Consider the following 20,969-nt stretch of genomic DNA (forward strand, 5'->3'; position numbering starts at 1 on the left):
ACCATGCTGTTTATAGAGTGTTGGCGCTGCCAAAGCAGTTTCTTGGCAAGAAATACAGTCACGTGAAAAAGTAAGTACACCCCATGTAAAGTTTTGACTTTTTCAACATATTGCAGCATACAGCTATTTGATCTTCATTTCAACAATATTGATAGATAAAGGTGATATAATATAACAAATATCATGAAACATTTACATTTTGTAGTCCATTGTATAATTTAAATAAACATAAATGCAAATTTCGCATGTGGAAAAAGTAAGTACACCCCTACATTTATCACTTTTTCAAATACCTAAAATTAGAATCAGGTGCACCAGCTCAGCTGCAAATGATTAGAACATCGTTAGAGAGGATCTTGGAGGAATCTGTCTTATTTAAACCTCAGACATTTAGTTTGGTTTGCTCTTTGTTGTTGAAGTGTGCGGCGTCACCATGCCTAGATCAAAAGAGCTCTCTGAGGCCTTCAGAAAGAAGGTTATAGATGCCTACGAGTCTGGGAAGGGATTTAAAAAGATCTCCAAACAATTTGAAATCAATCATTCGACTGTCCGGAAGATCATCTACAAGTGGAGAAGATTCCAAACAACTACCAACTTGTTCAGGCCAGGCCGCCCCAGCAAGTTCAGCCCGAGAGCAGACCGCAAGATGCTGAAAGAAGTCTCTAAGAACCCCAGAATGTCATCACGGGACCTACAGGTAGCTCTTGCCACTGTTGATGTCAAAGTGCACGAGTCTACCATTAGAAAGAGGCTGCACAAATTTGATCTACATGGGAGGTGTGCCAGGAGGAAACCTTTGCTGTCCAGAAAGAACATCAGGGCAAGACTAAAGTTTGCCAATGAACACCGAGGCAAAGACCAGCACTTCTGGAACAATGTGCTCTGGACAGATGAGTCAAAGGTAGAGCTATTTGGCCACAGTACCAGAAGACATGTTTGGCGAAAACCAAAGACAGCATTTGAGCACAAGAACCTGATACCAACTGTAAAGCATGGTGGTGGAAATATTATGGTTTGGGGCAGCTTTGCTGCATCAGGGCCTGGGCAGCTCACCATCATAGAATCCACTATGAATTCTTCATTGTACCAGAGGGTGCTTGCGGATAATGTGAGGCCATCTGTTGGACAGTTGAAGCTCAACCGAAGGTGGACCTTGCAACATGACAATGACCCTAAACATACCAGTAAATCCACCAAGGAATGGTTGAAAAGAAAGAAATGGAGGGTTCTGGAATGGCCAAGTCAAAGCCCGGATCTAAATCTCATCGAGATGTTGTGGGGGGATTTGAAACGAGCTGTGCATGCAAGAAACCCCTCAAACATCGCACAGCTGAAATATTTCTGCATGGAGGAGTGGGCAAAAATTTATCCCAGTCGATGTCAGAGACTGGTAGAGAGTTATAAGAAACGCCTACTTGAGGTTGTTTCTGCCAAAGGGGGCAATACCACCGATTAGAGCCAAGGGTGTACTTACTTTTCCACATGGGAAATTTGCATTTATGTTTATTTAAATTATACAATGGACTACAAAATGTAAATGTTTCATGATATTTGTTGTGTTATATCACCTTTATCTATCAATATTGTTGAAATGAAGATCAAATAGCTGTTTGTTGAAATATGTTGAAAAAGTCAAAACCTTACATGGGGTGTACTTACTATTTCACGTGACTGTATACTGGGAGGTTTGCCATTGCCTTCACGGCGTTGTTTGCCTGTACTCTGAGCTTTTAAATGCTGAGCATCAACCAAGGAAGCAGCCAATTTCAGGATTTTGGTACCACTTGGGTGGGGTCTGAACCGCCGACCTGGCCAGACTTAGAGCGATGCTCCAACACCACCGAGTCTGTTCATGAAATACCTACGATATAAAACAAAATGTCAGTTTGTGTGTTTGTACAGATGTCTGTCCCCTTTCAAAAGGGGAGGTTTTAAAGGCCAATCTTTTAGCACAAATGTGTATTCACTAAGGTCTATTTTGAGGATTAAACAAACTCGAAAAACATTTTTTCATTAAAGAGTAATTACGTCTCTTCTATTGGAATTGTAGACGGTGGCTTGCAAACCGAGACTCAAGGGCGGTGTACGGAAGCGTTTTTTAAATAAAAATAAATACAAGGTGCAGGGAGGTGAAATTCGCTGCACATGATGTGCAAAGTGTGCAGAGTAAACCGAGTGTTAATTTACGTCCATAGGATGTCTAATAAATAAAGAAGATAGAAGCACACCTGACACTAGGCCGAGGCTTCAGACTTTGACACGTTCACGAGGCTGCACCGTCGAATAAACTGTTCCAACCGGTCATTTCTGTCAGGCTTTTTACTCGTCAGGTAATAATTTATCAGGATACACAAGTATAATCTCTTTATACAAACTGATTGTCTTTTTAACCCTTATATTGCTCCATCACAAAACGCCGACACCTGATATTATGCAATATTAATAATTGTGTTTTCTTTATTTGTTCTACAACTGAATATTCCACCTCTTAGTGCACCTCACTCTCACAATTTGTTCAGTTCTCACATTGCAAGCGTATTATTCATGAAGCCTCACAAAACTATGGCAGTTATATTCCCAGAAGGCAGTAAAGTGATCACGTATTCAATAATTGATACATACAGAGGATTCCAAAATTTGGTCAGGGTGAAATTAAGATATCATGAGATCTTTGATGTTCAATTTGTACATGGGACAGCTGGCTAAGTAAATGGTGCTCATTGGTGCACAATGCACATAGACAGTGGATTTGGTTGTATCCGATTCAATGGGAAATCAGCATCGAAGAGGTAATATCTACAAATTCCAATGTTTATCCTCCTTAGTGCTGCCACCCTTTGCGGCTCACTCCCCACTCCAATGCCAATTCCGGGTAGATGGAATAGAAAATTAGTTCCACTTGATCACATTATAAAAGGCATGACCTTGTGTCCGCCAAACCACAATCAGTCATCAAAATCACCCTCCGCCATCTCTCCAACTGCCCTTCCACATGAAGACACCATTTATCGAATCATGTATGAAAGTCTTCCATTAATTCCAAGGATGTTTGCATTTCACAAAGACATCTGAAATGTCAACTTACAAACCACATTCATAGAATTTATTGGCTGCGTGTGTGTAGATGTGGATGTGGATGTGGATGTGGAAGTGGATGTGGATGTGGACGTGGATGTGGAAGTGGATGTGGATGTGGATGTAGATGCTATTCCTTCTTGTGGTACCAACTTTCTTGGCAGACATCTCACTATGTCTCCAGGAAGTAAATGTAACAGCTCAGATGTGCACCCTCAATAAAGGTGTCATCCGCTTTGGATAAAACCCAAGAGCATCGTTTTGTTATTGACGACTTATAGAGAGCAAGAGGATAATTTGTACATTACCTGTAATATCATGATCATTAGACCAATATGGTGCCGGGTTACATTTAAACATGTCCCTCACACCCTGGCAACCATAAACTAATGTCAGCTGTCATGAGACCAGCTCCAAACATGAAGCGATTGAGGATAGATAAACCCACTTCTCCCGATTCTCTCCTTCTGTTTGATGTATAATAAATAAATAAAAGGTGGCGTCCGATTTTCTCATGCAGGTGCGTAACCTTATGGCTTATGGGTGTAGTTGATTGGCGGTTTCCAAGTGCGTCGGATTTATGACTTGTTTTCGTGATTCTCCGACTGCCGAGTTGGTATGTGGCAGTGCAGTTGCAACTTTGTCACAGATTCTCAAAGAAATACTGTAATAATCTATACAACAATCTTCTACATGTCATGGAGCAAGTTTTTGTATGCATGTCCACTCTATAGGCCTACCCGTTGGTTGAACCTGCCGCCACCCACAATTGTAATCTGTAAGAAAATCATACGTACGCCATTTTGCTGCTATTGTGAACCAAAGACATCTTTGGAAGTGTCATATTCACAATCGCGTTCTCTTGGAAGGATCATCAAATATTGAAAGGTTGGAGTCGATAGGTGTCATGGGCCTTGTGAAGGCGAGAGTACCATATAGGCCTCAGGCTTCAGGCCTCTGGAGTCTGGTGTCAACCAATGACCCAATGCAATTGCAATGATCCAAGCTATGTAAACACGATGTATAGTATATTCACATAAGCAATACGCATGTTTTTGCTTCATGTACATGTATGTAACTGCGGATTCTTTTTATTTTCTGGAGCGAATGAGGAAGTGGTCTGTTGACTATACACTGCCCAAATAAAGAGACGTCACAAGAACGTGCTGCACGCTTGGAACAAATCGCCTAAAGGGTGGGTACTGGTAGTCTGCTAGGTATAAATAATAATAATAATAACTAGCCGAAACCCGTGGAACATCCACGGAAGGGAGGATGTGGTGTATGGATAGAGTGTACCATTATGGATGGCATAGGGAAACGCTCATGGGACATTCTTATTCCGGTAAGCTCCAATTTTTTCTCTTTAAGTTAAGTCCAATCAGTCCTCTCTGCTCAAACTCAAAGTGCTCAGGCCATGCCTCCCCGCTCTCATATTTTTATTGCCGTTCGGTGTAGAAAGGGATTGACATATCGTTCGTCTGTTTCAGCTCGTTATCTTTAAGCTTCCTTACGTCTCGCCACCTGCTACACCTCCCTAAGTTACGAGGATTTATGCAACGCACCCCGAGTATCGCAACGTCACTCCATTTAACTTTATTAAAATGACGATAAAGACGTTTCCTTATATATCCTAATTTAAAATGTTCAAGGGAATAAAAAGACCATTTGGTTCACACCACCCATGTTCACACCACTCGACTGTCCAATCAGCGGACGGCTCGCTTCGCCTTCACCCAGCAGACGCCAATACGATGGCGTCGTAAGATGGCGTCGTATCGGCAGTTAATCGGATGCTTTTGGGCCCCAACGTCGGCTAATTCAGATTTTTGGAGTATGGCTGTACGTGATAAACAAAGAGCGCGGTTCGTAGATCGTAAATCCATGAGTGCCGTGGGCATCGGGTCACTGGGTGCGGCGTAAAAGGGATAACAAAGTCGAGTCCTTACGCTATTATTATATAGATAATAATAATAATAACAATAATAACTAAAATGGCACTCGATGGAGCGCATACCTCCGCCAGGCTGAACAGTTTACGTTTTGCATCCCACTGATAGGCCAGATCTGGATTCGGACCTGAACCAAAATCGAATCTGCTTGGTATTGTTACCTAATCAACTCATCCACCTAGTTTTGTCCTAAGTCGTCCACAACTTTTTGAAACATCATGCTATATGTCATTTTTGGCCCCATCACTCAATGGTGAAGAAACCACTTAAAATTAAAAAATTATCGTATCCGGATCCATATTCGGATCTTCACCAAGATGGAATCGATTTGTCATTGCCACACACCCAACATGTCCACCAAGTTTCATACGAATCCGTCCACAAGTTTTTGAGATATCCTGTTCACTGAGAGACAAACAGACAGATAAGGGTGAAAACATAACCTCCATCCATCTTTGGCGACGAGGGTAAAATACTATAAAAAGGTCCAAAAACAATAAAGGTAGTTTGATTGGATAATGTGAAGCAAGCGAATTCTGCTGTTAGCAGATGAAGAATAAAAAGCAAAATTGAAGAGTACGAGGATAAGCACAAAGGGCTTTAAGACAGGTGAGAAGCATCATCCTCTTCTTGAAGTGGCGAGTGCCATTCGACGGGACAACCCTCCCATCTACTTTCTGAATAATCCTCTCCAAGAAGTTCTGTCACTCAAGCTTTTGGGTCTCACTATCTGCCATGATCTTTCCTGGGAAAACCACATTTCCAAGCTGGCCTCCAAAGCCAGTCGCCGAATGGGCATCCTCCGTCGTGCGAAGTCCTTCCTTGGCACACCTGAGCTCCTCACCACATACAAGGCTTTCATCCACAGCTCAATGGAGTACTGCTCTCCCCTCTGGGCTGGTGCTCCTGCCTCACACCTAGCTCGTCTTCACGCTGTTGAAACCAAAGCGTTCAGAATCATTGGAATCTCCCGCGATGACGCTATCTCCGAGGGCCTTTCACTTAATCACAGCAGGCAGGTTGGTGGTCTTTCCGTCTTCTACCGACTCCTCTCCGGCCTTGCTCCCCCAGCTCTCTCTGGGCTCTGTCCCCCAAATATTCCTGCAGGTCGCACAAGATCTGCCTGCAACCCTCTTATGGTTAAACTGCCAAAATCAAGACTCTCTGCTCACCTTCACTCCTTCAATCCTCTTTTCTCCCACCTCTGGAACAAACTCCCTCACTCTCTTCAATCCCACTCCTCCCTCCAGGTCTTTAAAACGGCGGTTCACCACCATCTCTTAGCTTCCCCAATCCAAAACCTTGATCTTTTCTACCCCCGCTAATTTCACCCCAAATCCACTTTTTTGAGGTGACTTTTGTCTTCTTTCCTGGAAGTCCTTGGTGTCCTTGCGTTTTATACCTATCCTGCCTCCCCCCAGGCCCTCTCCCTCCCACACATCTCCCGATGTCCCTGTCCTCAAATGTTGTGTGTGTTTGTGTGCTTCCTCCCCTTCTCTCCCCATCTTGTCGACCACTCTCATTTTTATATACTTTGTTTACTTGTTTGTTTTATTTGTTTGTTTGATAAATGTTAGCTCTTTCACGAGCCTCGACTCTGTATACAAAAAAAAAAACAAAAAAAAAGTATGAGGGGTTAAAATAGAACACATTGTGAAAACTGAAAACGAGAAAAGAGATGAGTAAGTTGAATGCGGGTTGGTTTTGGTAGCATTTGCCATTTTGAGAGTTTGCTTTCTTAGACGACTGCATTTTAAGGGGTCTAGTCGAGAGGAGAGGGGAGAGAAGAAAATATAAATAAATAAATAAAGCACAGGAAGTGGTCTGACTGCAAAGGGAATCACTGTATGACTGTAAAGGTCTCATCGGTGAGGCCTTGGTCTCTGTTGCCTGGAGCTAGTGGGTCCGGGGAACAGATGGCGATAATTTCAATTGCCACTCACGTCCCACAAACTATACCCTCCCCCTGCTTCGCGCAAAGCAGATGGCGTTCGTTTCTTATGGCAGAGGAGCCTGTGGCATTATCGTCTCAGCCTCTGTCCTTACGCTCACGCCTGACCAAACACACCCTGATAGACGCCGGCACAGGGGATAGAGGCCAAGAAGGGCGGCCAAAACAGAGGGGAGTTGAGCGGCAGAGGTGAACTCGAGTTAGACCGAAGCCTGCGATGGCGCCTGAATGGAGACCACTGTGTGTTTGAGGATAGCTTGTGCTGGGAACTGCAATGTCTGCTTTCCTTCCCTAACAACAATGCATTGCATAGTTCAATATATATATATAAATAAGTATATATATATATATATATATATATATATATATATATATATATATATATATATATATATATATATATATATATATATCAACATGTGAACATGTTCTTGGTGTGAAACGGAGGGGTTAGGCACAGTCATTTTTAGCTACATATTTGTTTCAGCTTTCTTTCTGCAGAACGTTTGCGAATTAAGAAAACTATTCAGAAACTTTTCCAGGCTGGAATTTTCAGCTCTCCCATCTGAGTACATAAGCTCGTGATGCTGGGTGAGATCCCAGGTTCAAATGCCATAAATGATGTGTTTTGTTCACTGTCTACTGCCTTCCCTGCATGTGATTTATGTGTCCCTTTTTTAATTCTTTTTTGTGTACAGAATCGAGGCTCGTGTCAGAGCTAACACATTGAACATGAAAAACATGCACAGACCCACAAAACATGCAATGGAGGGAGCGGGAGACAAGAGGGGGAGAGAGGGAAGCACACAAGTGTTACGTGCTCCTCTCCAAACCCCGGTCACGGTGTACCCCCGAGCCCCGAGAGGAGTCACGGCAGAAATATGTGTTATTCTGTATGCCAAGGATCAATGGTGAAACCACACCATTTGTTACCAACAAACAAGTATTGTATTAAGGTCACACAAGAATAACAACACAAAAACAATAGTAATCAATTGAACAACCAATATATATTTCCTATGATGGTACCATCAGGTTCGTACAATATAACTCACTGTGCTCCAAGTGAGCGAAAAGAAGAACATTCCCAATGTCTCTATTCCCGGCTTCAAGCCAAAGTTGCTTCCGGCTTCAAGCCAAAGTCGATCCACTCCAGTGATCGTCCGTTCGATGTCGTATCGAGACCAGAATCCCGTTGGGTTGGCAGTTACCCTGCCAAAGATGGGCGAAGGTGTCTCGAGAAGCGACGGGGAAATCACACCTTCAGGTATGGACGCCCGACGGCTCCCAATCGGCGAACCGCAGACCTCCCACTCAAAAGCCACGTTACACACACATACACCAGATCCACATCTGAATGCGGTGACAATGATTAAAGCGAGGCGAAAAACCTTGAGCGACGCGCAAAGCGCGCGAGTCAAAATGGCCGACGGCCCGTTCTTGAGGCGTAACGGCACTACGATGATTCTCCTCGGAATCAACCGCAAAACCTGACACGCAGGTTGATCTGTCACAGCGATAACAACTCTGTCACAGGAATCCCTTTCCTGGGAAACCCAAAGTTCACTCGTGACTATCGTTCGCCAACGTTCGCTCCAGACCTCGAAGCAGCTAGGCTTCTTGTCCGACTCACTCGCTCCGCCTTATCTTCCTCCTCTTCCTCTTCTTCCTCTTCGTCATCGTCCGGTTCCGGTTTCATTTAAAACATTAACTTTTTTACCTTTTGAAAATAGTAACCTCGATTTCCCTTAAATGACAACAATAAATAGTACATGGAATCAAAAATGTTTGCAGTGGATGAAAACCACAACAACGGAAGTGACGAATCCGTAACACAAGCACAACAGCAGAAGAGAACAGGAACGTCGGTAGATCTGTGGAAGGGGAAGGGCTGGGGGGGGGGGGGTAGGGTACACGGTATAAAGGGTTCGGTTGCGAGAGGACGCTGGCGTTGCATATTCGCCGCTTCTCCGACTGGATGGATGTACAGGGTCTGCTTCTACTTTTCTGACCTGACATCTCACACCTGTCCTGCCTTTTCACACCCGCACGTGCCGCGTGTTCTCCGGCTGGATAACGGAATCTGCTTTTGATGGTACGGAATACGGAATCGAAAGGCCCGCTCCCGTTGTTTGTGGCCGTGGCCTTGTTTGCCGGTGGCCTTGTGGTCTTGGTGGCCTTGTGGCCTTGTTTGCCGCTGTGGTCTTGATTAGCGGCTGCAGTCGTTTGCCGCTGCGTTTGCCGCTGCGTTTGCCGCTGCGTTTGCCGCTTTGCCTCCTCGACCTTGGCCTCGTACTCGTCCCTTCGCTCCTGCCTGGCATGGCTCTGAAGTACTCCGCCGCAAGGCTTCTTCTGCTCAATACCCGCTCCACCCCATCATGCATCTCTGCCATCAAATCAAATGGACTCCTCCGACGACCCAGGTACATTCACCGTGGCTCCGGTCGCAAGTTTGTTTATTTGCAATCAGGTCACTCCATCCCCGTCCTCTGGTCGGCTCAGCGCACTCTCACTCTTCGTCCCAGCGCACCTGGTCACAGCAACCCACACGATCGCACCTCTTGCCTACGAACCCTGGCTAAATCACCTGAATTCATCCCTGCTGTTCAAAACAACATCAAGCTCACCCTGTTCAACACCCGGTCCCTCAACAATAAATGCCTCATCCTGAACGAATACATCCTGGATAACAAACTGGACTTTCTCTGTCTCACCGAAACCTGGCAACAACCTCTGGACTACTACACACTCAACCTCACCACACCCAATGGATATTCCTACGTCAATAAACCACGCTCGGATGGCCGAGGTGGTGGAATTGCCGTTATCCACCGTCAAGACATCAAGACCAACCTCATCTCCATCTCATCTGCTCCATCATTTGAACACCTGGCTTTAAAACTCTCTGGTCACACGCAGTCAGTCATGGCTGTCGTCTACCGCCCTCCCAAACCACACCCATCATTCCTGTCTGACTTCTCCTACTTTCTGACCCAGCTATGTTCCCTCTCCCCCTCAATCCTCCTCCTTGGTGATTTCAATATCCACATGGACTCCACTGACTCCACAATAACCACTGACTTCACTGATTTACTCACCTGCTTTAACCTCACTCAACATGTCGACTTTCCTACCCATATCCGTGGTCACATTTTGGACCTTGTCTGCTCCACTGGATTAAATTTGCACCATCTCTATGGCTCCGACCTCACCCTCTCTGACCACTTAGCCATCACTCTGACCATCAACATCCCCGCCCCAACACCAAGGCATTATCGCACAATCAACTTCCGTAAGCTAAACGCTCTTTCACCTACCTCATTTTCATCCACCCTCTCTGAAAAAATGTCCACTTCTCCCTTCATTGACCTCCACACCCCTTCCGACCTCACTGACTACTACAACCACACTCTCTCCTCCTGCCTTGACCAGCTTGCGCCTGTAAAAACCAAAACAGTTTCTTTCACCCATTCTGCTCCCTGGTTTACCCCTGAACTCCACCTGATGAAAACTCGTGCTCGCCAACTTGAAAGACTCCGCAATAAAACGGGTCTCACAGTTCACTCCCAAGCCTACAAGGACCACATACAACACTACAAAGATGCCCTCTCCCGCGCCCGCTCTGCCTACTACTCTCAAATTATCCACTCTGGCTCCGGAAACCCAAAAGCACTCTTCTCGACAATAAACAAACTCCTCCGCCCCCTGAACACCACCACCCAGTCATTCACAGTAGACAACTGCATCTCCTTCCTCTCTTTCTTCCAACGCAAAATTGACAACATCTACAACAGCTTGACCACCGCCGCACCCGCTCCCCCTCCAACCACCTGCCCCCCCTTGTCCTGCCATCCCCTGTCTCGGTTCTCCCCAATCTCTCCTACTGACCTCTCTGAACTCCTCATAGGAATGAAAACTGCCACCTGCACTCTTGACCCCATCCCCTCCAGCTTTGTCAAAGCCTCCCTCCCTGCTCTCTCTCCACTTATCATTGCAACAATAAACTCCTCCCTGTCTACAGGCATCGTCCCACCTTCCCTCAAAATTGCTGCTGTTACCCCCATTCTAAAAAAACCTGGTCTAAACCCTGACACCCTAAACAACTTCAGACCCATCTCCAACCTACCCTTTCTGTCAAAAGTTTTGGAACGCGCTGTAGCCACTCAACTCAAACATCATCTCTCTGCCAATAACTTGTATGAAACATTCCAATCCGGATTCCGCTCCAACCACAGTACTGAAACTGCTCTCCTCAAAATCACCAACGACCTTCTCCTCTCCTCTGACGCTGGCAACCTCAACATTCTCGTCCTCCTCGACCTCAGCGCTGCCTTTGACACCATCGATCACACTATCCTCCTCACCCGACTTGAATCCACCTTTAACGTCACCGGCACTGCCCTCTCTTGGATTAAATCATACCTCTCTGACAGATGCCAGTTCATCTCCATCAATAACTGCAAATCCCCCACTGCTCCCCTCCCCCAAGGTGTCCCCCAAGGTTCAGTTCTTGGCCCCCTCCTCTTCATCCTTTACCTGTCCCCGCTCGGTCACTTAATCCGCCGTCATGGTCTCCAATTCCACTGCTTCGCCGATGACATCCAGCTTTTCATCTCCACCAAGTCCGTCTCCACCGACACCCACTCTATCCTGACAAACTGCATCACTGAAATAAAATCCTGGCTTCAAATCAACTTCCTCAAGCTTAACTGTGATAAATCTGAAATAATCATCATTGGCCCAAAAACGCTCACAAAATCCACCCATAACTTTGCCCTCAACATCGACGGTATCCCAGTATCCACCTCCCCTCACATCCGGAATCTTGGCGTCATCTTTGACCAAACCCTTTCCTTCGACAAATACACTAAACAGATCACAAAGTCAGCCTTCTTTCACCTGAAAAACATTGCCCGTCTCCGCTCATCCCTCTCCTCCACGGCTGCAGAAACCCTCATCCACGCCTTCATCACCTCCCGTCTGGACTACTGCAATAGCCTCCTCTATGGTTCACCCTCAAAAATCACCAATAAACTCCAATACATTCAGAACTCCGCTGCCCGTCTACTCACTCATTCCCGGACCCGTGACCACATCACCCCCGTCCTTTACAAGCTTCACTGGCTCCCCATCCCCCAGAGAATCCAGTACAAAATCCTCCTCTTGACATACAAAGCCCTCCATAACCTGGCCCCATCCTACCTGGCTGACCTCCTCTCCAGACACACTCCCACCCGCAACCTCCGCTCTGCTGGTACCAACCTCCTGACCCCCTCCATCCGGACCAAATTCAGATCCTGGGGGGACAGGGCCTTCTCCATCGCTGCTCCCACCCTCTGGAACTCACTACCTCACACCATCAGAGACTCCTCCTCACTCACCACATTCAAAACATCACTAAAGACCCACCTGTTCAACGCTGCATTCAACATTCAACCCACAGCATTTAACCCCTGACTATCTCTTCTCCTTCTCCCTCCTTTTGCTTTAAATATTTCCCTATTGATTCTTGTCTTGTCTTTTTGATTCTTGTCTTATATATATGCCGTATATCGCTGCTGTTTGTTTTCTTGATTCTTGTCTTTTTGCAATTGTTGTTTTCATGTATTGTTATGCATTATGTTTTCCACTCTGTCAAAGCGCCTTTGGGCTTCTGGAAAAGCGCTATACAAAATAAATGAATTATTATTATTATTAATTATTATTATTATTATTAAAGCAAATGAACACTTCTAGAACTCCCAGGAAAGAAGTTGGGGGATTTAAAGAGGTGGATCTGGGGTGTATTAACGGGGGTAGAAAAGATCAAGGTTTTGGATGGGGGAAGATAAGAGATGGTGATGAACAGCTGTTTTAAAGACCCGGAGGCAGGAGTGGGATTGAAGAGGGTGAGGGAGTTTGCTCCAGAGGTGGGAGAAAAGAGGAATGAAAGAGTGAAGGTGAGCAGAGAGTCTTGATTTTGTCAGTTTCACCATAAGAGGGTTGCTGGCAGATCTTGTGCGACCTGCAGGAATATTTGGGGGACAGCCCACAGATGGAGCAGTAGGAGCAAGGCCAGACAGGAGTCGGTAGAAGACAGAAAGACCACCAACCTGCCTGCGGTGAGTGAGTGAAACACCCTCAGAGTTAGCTTCATCGCAGGAGATTCCAATGATTCTGAAAGCTTTAGTTTCAACAGCGTGACGCCGAGCTCGGTGTGAGGCAGGAGCACCGGCCCAGAGGGGAGAGCAGTATTCCATTGAGCTACGCATGATACATAACTGCTCCATCGTCAGCCTTAGATCAATGTAGAAAACCAATGGCTCATGGAAGACCAAATTTGGTGAGCGTGAGGGGTCACGTTGGATAGAGAGTGTGGTGTTCAAGGGAAATAGGTGGATGTGAACGCACCCTAACCATTTTTGGAAGAATAGTGTAAAAACTTGTCATTTCACCGATCATTGTTATTACATCACAGTCTTTGTTGGCCAAAGTGGAGTTTTTAACACAGGCCAAATATGAATCAGCATTCATTTATTTGATCCTTCATTTTGTGTATGGATAATTTTTGGAGACCAGGCATATATTGTAGTTGCCCAAAAGTGGGAAAGGATGGGGTTTTTAATGGACAAAAGGAAAATTTAGAAAGGTAAGGGATGGATGGTGATTGGTCTCCTTCTTTGGTATGCAGCACAAGGCTGTGGGGTAGAATAATTGGCTGAGGATGTGGATGTGCTGCCGATGCAGTGCCCCCTGTAGGTTTGGGTAGGAATTTGTAATTTGGCCATGGTGCCGGTGATGGCTCACCCACTCTTCTCGAGTTCGCCCACTCTTCACGAAGAACACCATGGGTTCTTCCAATGGGAAGAACTTTAACTTCCACCAACATAATGGCAGCAGATAGGGACTACCCAGTTGAACGTTCATCTGAGGGTCGGCACACACATTGATGAATCACCCTGCCTGTGAAACACCAGGATGGCAGTTTATAGCTGGGTCGGGATTCGAACCCAGGCTAGATAGCTTAGAGACGAGTGTGTGTACCTCTAAAAAATCTTGCCAACCCTTATGGTGGATAGTTGATGTCTCCCATGGACCTCCACGCAAAAAGGGACAGTGTGCATTTCAACATTAACACGAGGAAGGGAGTTTAGGGAAAAATGAAGAGGGATTGGTCTACTAAAGGGGGATGGGAGGGGGATTGGTCTACTGAAGGGGGATGGGAGGGGGATTGGTCTACTGAAGGGGGATGGGAGGGGGATTGGTCTACTAAAGGGGGATGGGAGGGGGATTGGTCTACTAAGGGGGGATGGGAGGGAAAGGTGATTTTTGACAGTTGGTGGGAGTAGGCCTACTATGGGGGATCTTTTTAAAATTACAATGTTTGCTAAAATAACATGTAGATGTCCTAACATTATCTGATGGTATTATTTGATGCATGGTGAAGGAAATACAACAACAGCACAGGCATTTCAAGGCCATTTTCCCTGCTAGAGCGGGGTAGGCCTTGCATGGTGGAGGAAATGTGCACCTCAAAATGAAAAGATTGAATTTGTGTGTGATGTCGATGCAACCTCTCGGATTGAATAACCATTCACTTATTAGGAATACGATAACAGAACAGAGGAATAAAAGAAGGCCCCATGTTTCCCTGGTTTGAGCTGTGGCTGTTTATTGCACGTGGTGTCTTAATGAATTGCAAATCAGGTCTCCTTGCCAATTGACAAGGTGAAAACGGAATGAAGCCAATTTATTTTATCGTAACACCTTCACGATACAGAAGGAAGAAGAGAATGAGGAGACGACCAGATGAACATCCTACCAAAGGAAAGGTTCCCCTATCCGTGGTCCATCAGGAAGCACTGAATAAATCACTGAATTCCAATGCCATAAATCATCTTCCTTTTATCTTCTTCATAATAAAATGGAACCTTCTCAAAATTATGATTGTGGAGTATGATATGACGTGATCAATAACATTTCTTTCAAAAAAGGACGTCATTTCAAGTGCATTTCCATGAATGTGCTGCAGCATATTGCCCGCCGAAGTAGGCCTCGAACGGTCTCACTAAAATCCGAAATGGACTCAAAATCCGAAATGGAGCGAAATGGACCTTCAAAATCATCCGAAATGGATTATGGTTAGGGTTAGGGTTGTTAGGGTTAGGGTTAGGGTTAGGGTTGTTAGGGTTAGGGTTGTTAGGGTTAGGGTTAGGGTTAGGGTTAGGGTTGTTAGGGTTAGGGTTGTTAGGGTTAGGGTTAGGGTTGTTAGGGTTAGGGTTAGGGTTAGGGTTGTTAGGGTTAGGGTTAGGGTTGTTAGGGTTAGGGTTAGGGTTGTTAGGGTTAGGGTTAGGGTTGTTAGGGTTAGGGTTAGGGTTGTTAGAGTTAGGGTAGAGTCCCTGTATAAAGAGAGTTGCGCCATGCGCTGACCCGAGATTTCTGGTGACGTGATTTCGTGGCGCCATTTTGTGTCTAACTTCACCGTGCGTGAACGTCAGCTTGGTACGGGAATGTTGTTTATTGCCAAACAAAATGACTGGTTGTTCTGCTTTTGGTTGTTCAAACCAATCTGGGAAATATAAGATGTATAGATTTCCAAGTGATAAAGTCAGAAGACAAATTTGGGAAGCGAAAGTCAGACGAAAGAGCTGGAAAGCGATCGACTCCTCGAGACTCTGCCAGGTAGGCCCACGCCGCTTGATGATCGATGTTCAAAAGCAATTCTATCTGCTCGGTTTTTTTTTGGTTGTCTGTCCGTTGAAAACCCTTTTAAAGGGAAGTGATTTGTGTTTGTTTATAATCTTCAAGGAGCTGACCAAAAATGCATTTCCGTGGGAAGAACCCTGCTCAATTTTTTTCGGGTAGTCCTAGCGGACCGCATATTGTCATTGATTGATGAAATGTCCCGGTACAGTGACATTGCCTGGTCTGCGGTTGGGTAGTCTGCGGGCAATGTCACTGTACTTTTTCAGAGGGAATTAATTTTGATTTTATAGGGGTGGGAAACCCATGGTCCGTTTTGTTTTCAGTTGTCTGTCCGTCCATTCAAAACTTATTCCGAGGCAAGTTATTTTTTTGGTTTAAAATCTTTAGCCTAATCGGCAATCATAAAAGCAATTTTAGGGGGGGACCTGCTCAATTTTTTTGCGGGTTGTGCAGCCATCCATACGTCCAAAATTTGACGAGTTATTGTTTGCTTTGTACAGTGCTCATGCGTCTTGTGGCATATTTGCTCAAATATTTCCCACCCCGGGAAAAAATATTGGATATGCCCACACTCCTTTCTAAAAGTTATTAAAATTCAGAGAACGACAGCATTGGTTTGTCTTACTTATAATGTTAGCTCTTATATGCAGTGTTGGCTTGTAATATGCATTGCCATACCACTTTTAATATCACCACACAGCTCTTTTTCACGGCAATAGCTGAGTTTTTGACAAAACAAATATCACCTGTATGTAATAATAAGACTAAATATGTGTAGTAAAAATTTTTTTAGCAGGTTTAGAATATATCACCCCATATCGCGAATGTACATGTATATCTAATCCGACACACTTAGACACAAAATGGCGTCCAAATTTGAGTTGACACAACTCTCTATATACAGGGACTCTAGGTTAGGGTTGTTAGGGTTAGGGTTAGGGGTACTTAATTAACATTACATTTTATTCATTCCTCACCTGTTTTAGATCAGTATTTTAACATTTAATTTTACTACTGAATCACCATCCATTTCGGATGTTATTGAGGTTGGTTTAATATGTTGTGTATGAAATGAAATGAAAAGTGTAGGCTATGGGGAAGTTATTGGTTATTTTGAGGTCCATTTCGCTCCATTTCGGATTTTAGTGAGACCCGGCCTCGAAGGGTATTCCCACCTGGAGGATGGCGATGCTCGCTAGTAGTATATAGAGCTGGTGTTATAACTTTGTTTTCATCTGTTACCGACTATTGTACAAGAGATGGACTATGCATGGAACATTTATGATGGCGAAGTGATGGTGATGGCTGATTTTGCCAGATTCCGAAGTGTTGGTGCCACCATTGACAAAGGGATTCCTACAGAGGTGTGGTCGTGAAAAGGGATCAGAGCTGTATTTAGAAAAGTTCAAAACCGCCATGTCAAGTACACAATAAACCGACATGAAATCGAGGCCGCTTTTGCACAGGAAGTAGTAAATGTGCCACAAGATAAACTTGCAGCACTCTCCTTACTGGATCATCATTCTAAGAGCATAAATCGATCAAATGAAGCTTGCGGCCCTGTAACTTACCTGGTTACTGATTTTCCTGTTTGGCTTTCCCAACCAAGTCTTTGCCTCGTGGTGCTGTGACCTCAAGTTCAAACTCCACGTTGATTTGTACATTTTTGGATGCTATATTTATTTTTGCACCATATACATCTACTGTATATAAAAAGGGCTGATAGGACAGCCCGGACATGCGTCCTCTTACCTCTGAACCGTGGAGCCTGGGTTAAAATCTCTGCCCAGCTATAAATGGTCTTCCTGGTATTTTGCCATTTTGGGGATAGGCATCAATGTGAGTACGGGAAGGATGTCCATCGGATGGATGTTCAACTGAGTCTCTCGTCTGCTAGCATTAGCTGGCGGACTCCAAAGATCCCACATTATCCATTGCGAAGATGGGACGAGTTTCCGCAGGTAACCTGGCTCATATTCTGATTCCTCCCACCTTGAGTCAAATGTCAGGCCAGGGCAGCTGCTTTCCAAAAGACCTCTGCCAAAAAAAATTCCCATCTCACTCCATAAGAAGATAGGAATAATCGGCACCATTAGAGACTGTGGATAAGCGGGCTTGTGCAAAGCCTTTTACAGGTTACAGCAACAACAAATGGAACACTTTAATAAAACCACAACCAATATTTACACCCAAGTGTGGGTGGCACAAGATGTTGAGGATGATCGATGGTTGTTTTGCTTTCTCACTCTGGTATGTGCTTTCAGCACTCAAAGCCTGAGAGTACACTCAGCTCTGTGCTTGACAAACCTTTAAAATCGATCCTTATCCATGGCCTTCGACCCTGTTTGATCAGTGGGGAAATGCAGGCCAATTCAGAGCTTGCAATGCGGAGTTGGTGGGTTGGGGGTGACAAGGCCACTGTGTCACCTGCTAGACAGTGTAAACACTGTTTTCGAACCTTCATTTAGTACTTGCAGTTCGGCCCTATTGTCAGCAAGGTATTACATCAGTCTCGATGAGCCATATTTAAAGCAGCAATTTCAGAAACAACTAGAACAGCACTCGGTAGAGCGCTTACCTCTGCCAGGCTCACCAGTTTATGGTTTCTATCCCACTGGTAGGCCGGATCTGGATTCGGACCTGAAGCAAAGTCAAATCGGCTTGTTCTTGTCACCTAACCAACTCGTCCACCTAGTTTAGTCATAACTCGTCCATAATTTTTTGAAATATCCTACTCTATATCGTTTTTGGTCCGAGCACTCAAAGGTGAAGAATCACTTGAAAATTAAATAATTATCGTATCCGGATCCACATTTGAATCTTCACCAAAATCGAATCAATTCTTCCTTATCACATACCCAACGTGTCCACCAAATTTCGTCCAAATCCGCTCACAACCTTTTGAGATATCGTGCTTTTCGATTTGGATATCGATTTGAGATATCGATTTTAGCCCTATCACTCGATGGTGAAGAATCACTTAAAAATTCTCAGAATTAGATCCGGATCTTCACCAAAATTGAATCAATTCTTGCTTATCACATACCCAACGTGTCCATCAAATTTCGTCCGAATCCGCTCACAACCTTTTGAGATATCGTGCTTTTCGATTTGGATATCGATTTGAGATATCGATTTTAGCCCTATCACTCGATGGTGAAGAATCACTTTAAAATTCTCAGAATTAGATCCGGATCTTCACCAAAATCGAATCAATTCTTCCTTCTCACATACCCAACCTGTCCACCAAATTTCGTCTGAATCCGTCCATAACTTTTTGAGATATTGTGCTTTTCGATTTGGATATCGACTTGAGATATCGATTTTAGCCCTATCACTCGATGGTGAAGAATCACTTAAAAATTCTCAGAATTAGATCCGGATCTTCACCAAAATCGAATCAATTCTTCCTTATCACATACCCAACGTGTCCATCAAATTTCGTCCGAATCCGCTCACAACCTTTTGAGATATCGTGCTTTTCGATTTGGATATCGACTTGAGATATCGATTTTAGCCCTATCACTCGATGGTGAAGAATCACTCTAAAATTCTCAGAATTAGATCAGGATCTTCACCAAAATCGAATCAATTCTTCCTTCTCACATACCCAACCTGTCCACCAAATTTCGTCTGAATCCGTCCATAACTTTTTGAGATATGCTTTTCGATTTGGATATCGATTTGGGATATCGATTTTAGCCCTATCATTCGATGGTGAAGAATCACTTTAATATTCTCAGATCCGGATCTTCACCAAAATCGAATCAATTCTTCCTTCTCACATACCCAACGTGTCCACCAAATTTCGTCCGAATCCGTCCATAACTTTTTGACAGTCAAACAGACAGGGTCTGAACATAACCTCCATCCACCTTGGGTGACGCAGGTAACCAGAACTTCGTGTTCACCTAACTCGACATATTTCACAAAACACAAAAGACAGCTCGGTTCCATGACCCCTTTGTAACCTGCTGAGCAACGTCGGTGCGATTTGAAAGGCATACGTGACACTTAGCATGTCCGTTAGGCAGTCACCTTGCTATCTCGCAGGTAATGCCCCATTCACGCATTCCCTTCCTCTGGTGTTTGCAGCTCTGCATATGTATAGGAGGAGCACGCAGCATCAGCCCTGCCAGGCTTGCAGGGAAGGTAACACACCTGCAAACTCTCAGCAGGAGCCCTGGATTTAAGAGAGAAGTGAATTTTAAACAAACGTGCAAACCTCATCAATATTTCAGCATTTCACTCGTGAAACCTCGTTGTCCTGATATCGATGTGAAATTGAATTTGTGACTCCGGCGATTCTGGGTATGATGGGTCACGTGAAGGGGGCTTCGTGGGGTCTGGGTAGGATGGGTCACGTGAAGGGGGCTTCGTGGGGTCTGGGTATGATGGGTCACGTGAAGGGGGCTTCGTGGGGTCTGGGTAGGATGGGTCACGTGAAGGGGGCTTCGAGGGGTCTGGGTATGATGGGTCACGTGAAGGGGGCTTCGTGGGGTCTGGGTAGGATGGGTCATGTGAAGGGGGCTTCGTGGGGTCTGGGTAGGATGGGTCACGTGAAGGGGGCTTCGAGGGGTCTGGGTATGATGGGTCACGTGAAGGGGGCTTCGTGGGGTCTGGGTATGATGGGTCACGTGAAGAGGGCTTCGTGGGGTCTGTGTATGATGGGTCACGTGAAGGGGGCTTCGTGGGGTCTGGGTATGATGGGTCACGTGAAGGGGGCTTCGTGGGGTATGGGTAGGATGGGTCACGTGAAGGGGGCTTCGAGGGGTCTGGGTATGATGGGTCACGTGAAGGGGGCTTCGTGGGGTCTGGGTATGATGGGTCACGTGAAGGGGTCTTCGTGGGGTCTGGGTATGATGGGTCACGTGAAGATGGCTTCGTGGGGTCTGGGTATGATGGGTCACGTGAAGGGGGCTTCGTGGGGTCTGGGTAGGATGGGTCACGTGAAGGGGGCTTCGTGGGGTATGGGTAGGATGGGTCACGTGAAGGGGGCTTCGAGGGGTCTGGGTATGATGGGTCACGTGAAGGGGGCTTCGTGGGGTCTGGGTATGATGGGTCACGTGAAGGGGTCTTCGTGGGGTCTGGGTATGATGGGTCACGTGAAGATGGCTTCGTGGGGTCTGGGTATGATGGGTCACGTGAAGGGGGCTTCGTGGGGTCTGGGTAGGATGGGTCACGTGAAGGGGGCTTCGTGGGTCTGGGTATGATGGGTCACGTGAAGGGGCTTCGTGGGGTCTGGGTATGATGGGTCACGTGAAGGGGGCTTCCTGGGGTCTGGGTATGATGGGTCACGTGAAGGG

The sequence above is a fragment of the Myxine glutinosa genome, chromosome 8, assembly GCF_964187855.1.
Source record: "Myxine glutinosa chromosome 8, kmMyxGlut1.1, whole genome shotgun sequence".
NCBI classification, from domain to species: Eukaryota; Metazoa; Chordata; class Myxini; order Myxiniformes; family Myxinidae; genus Myxine; species Myxine glutinosa.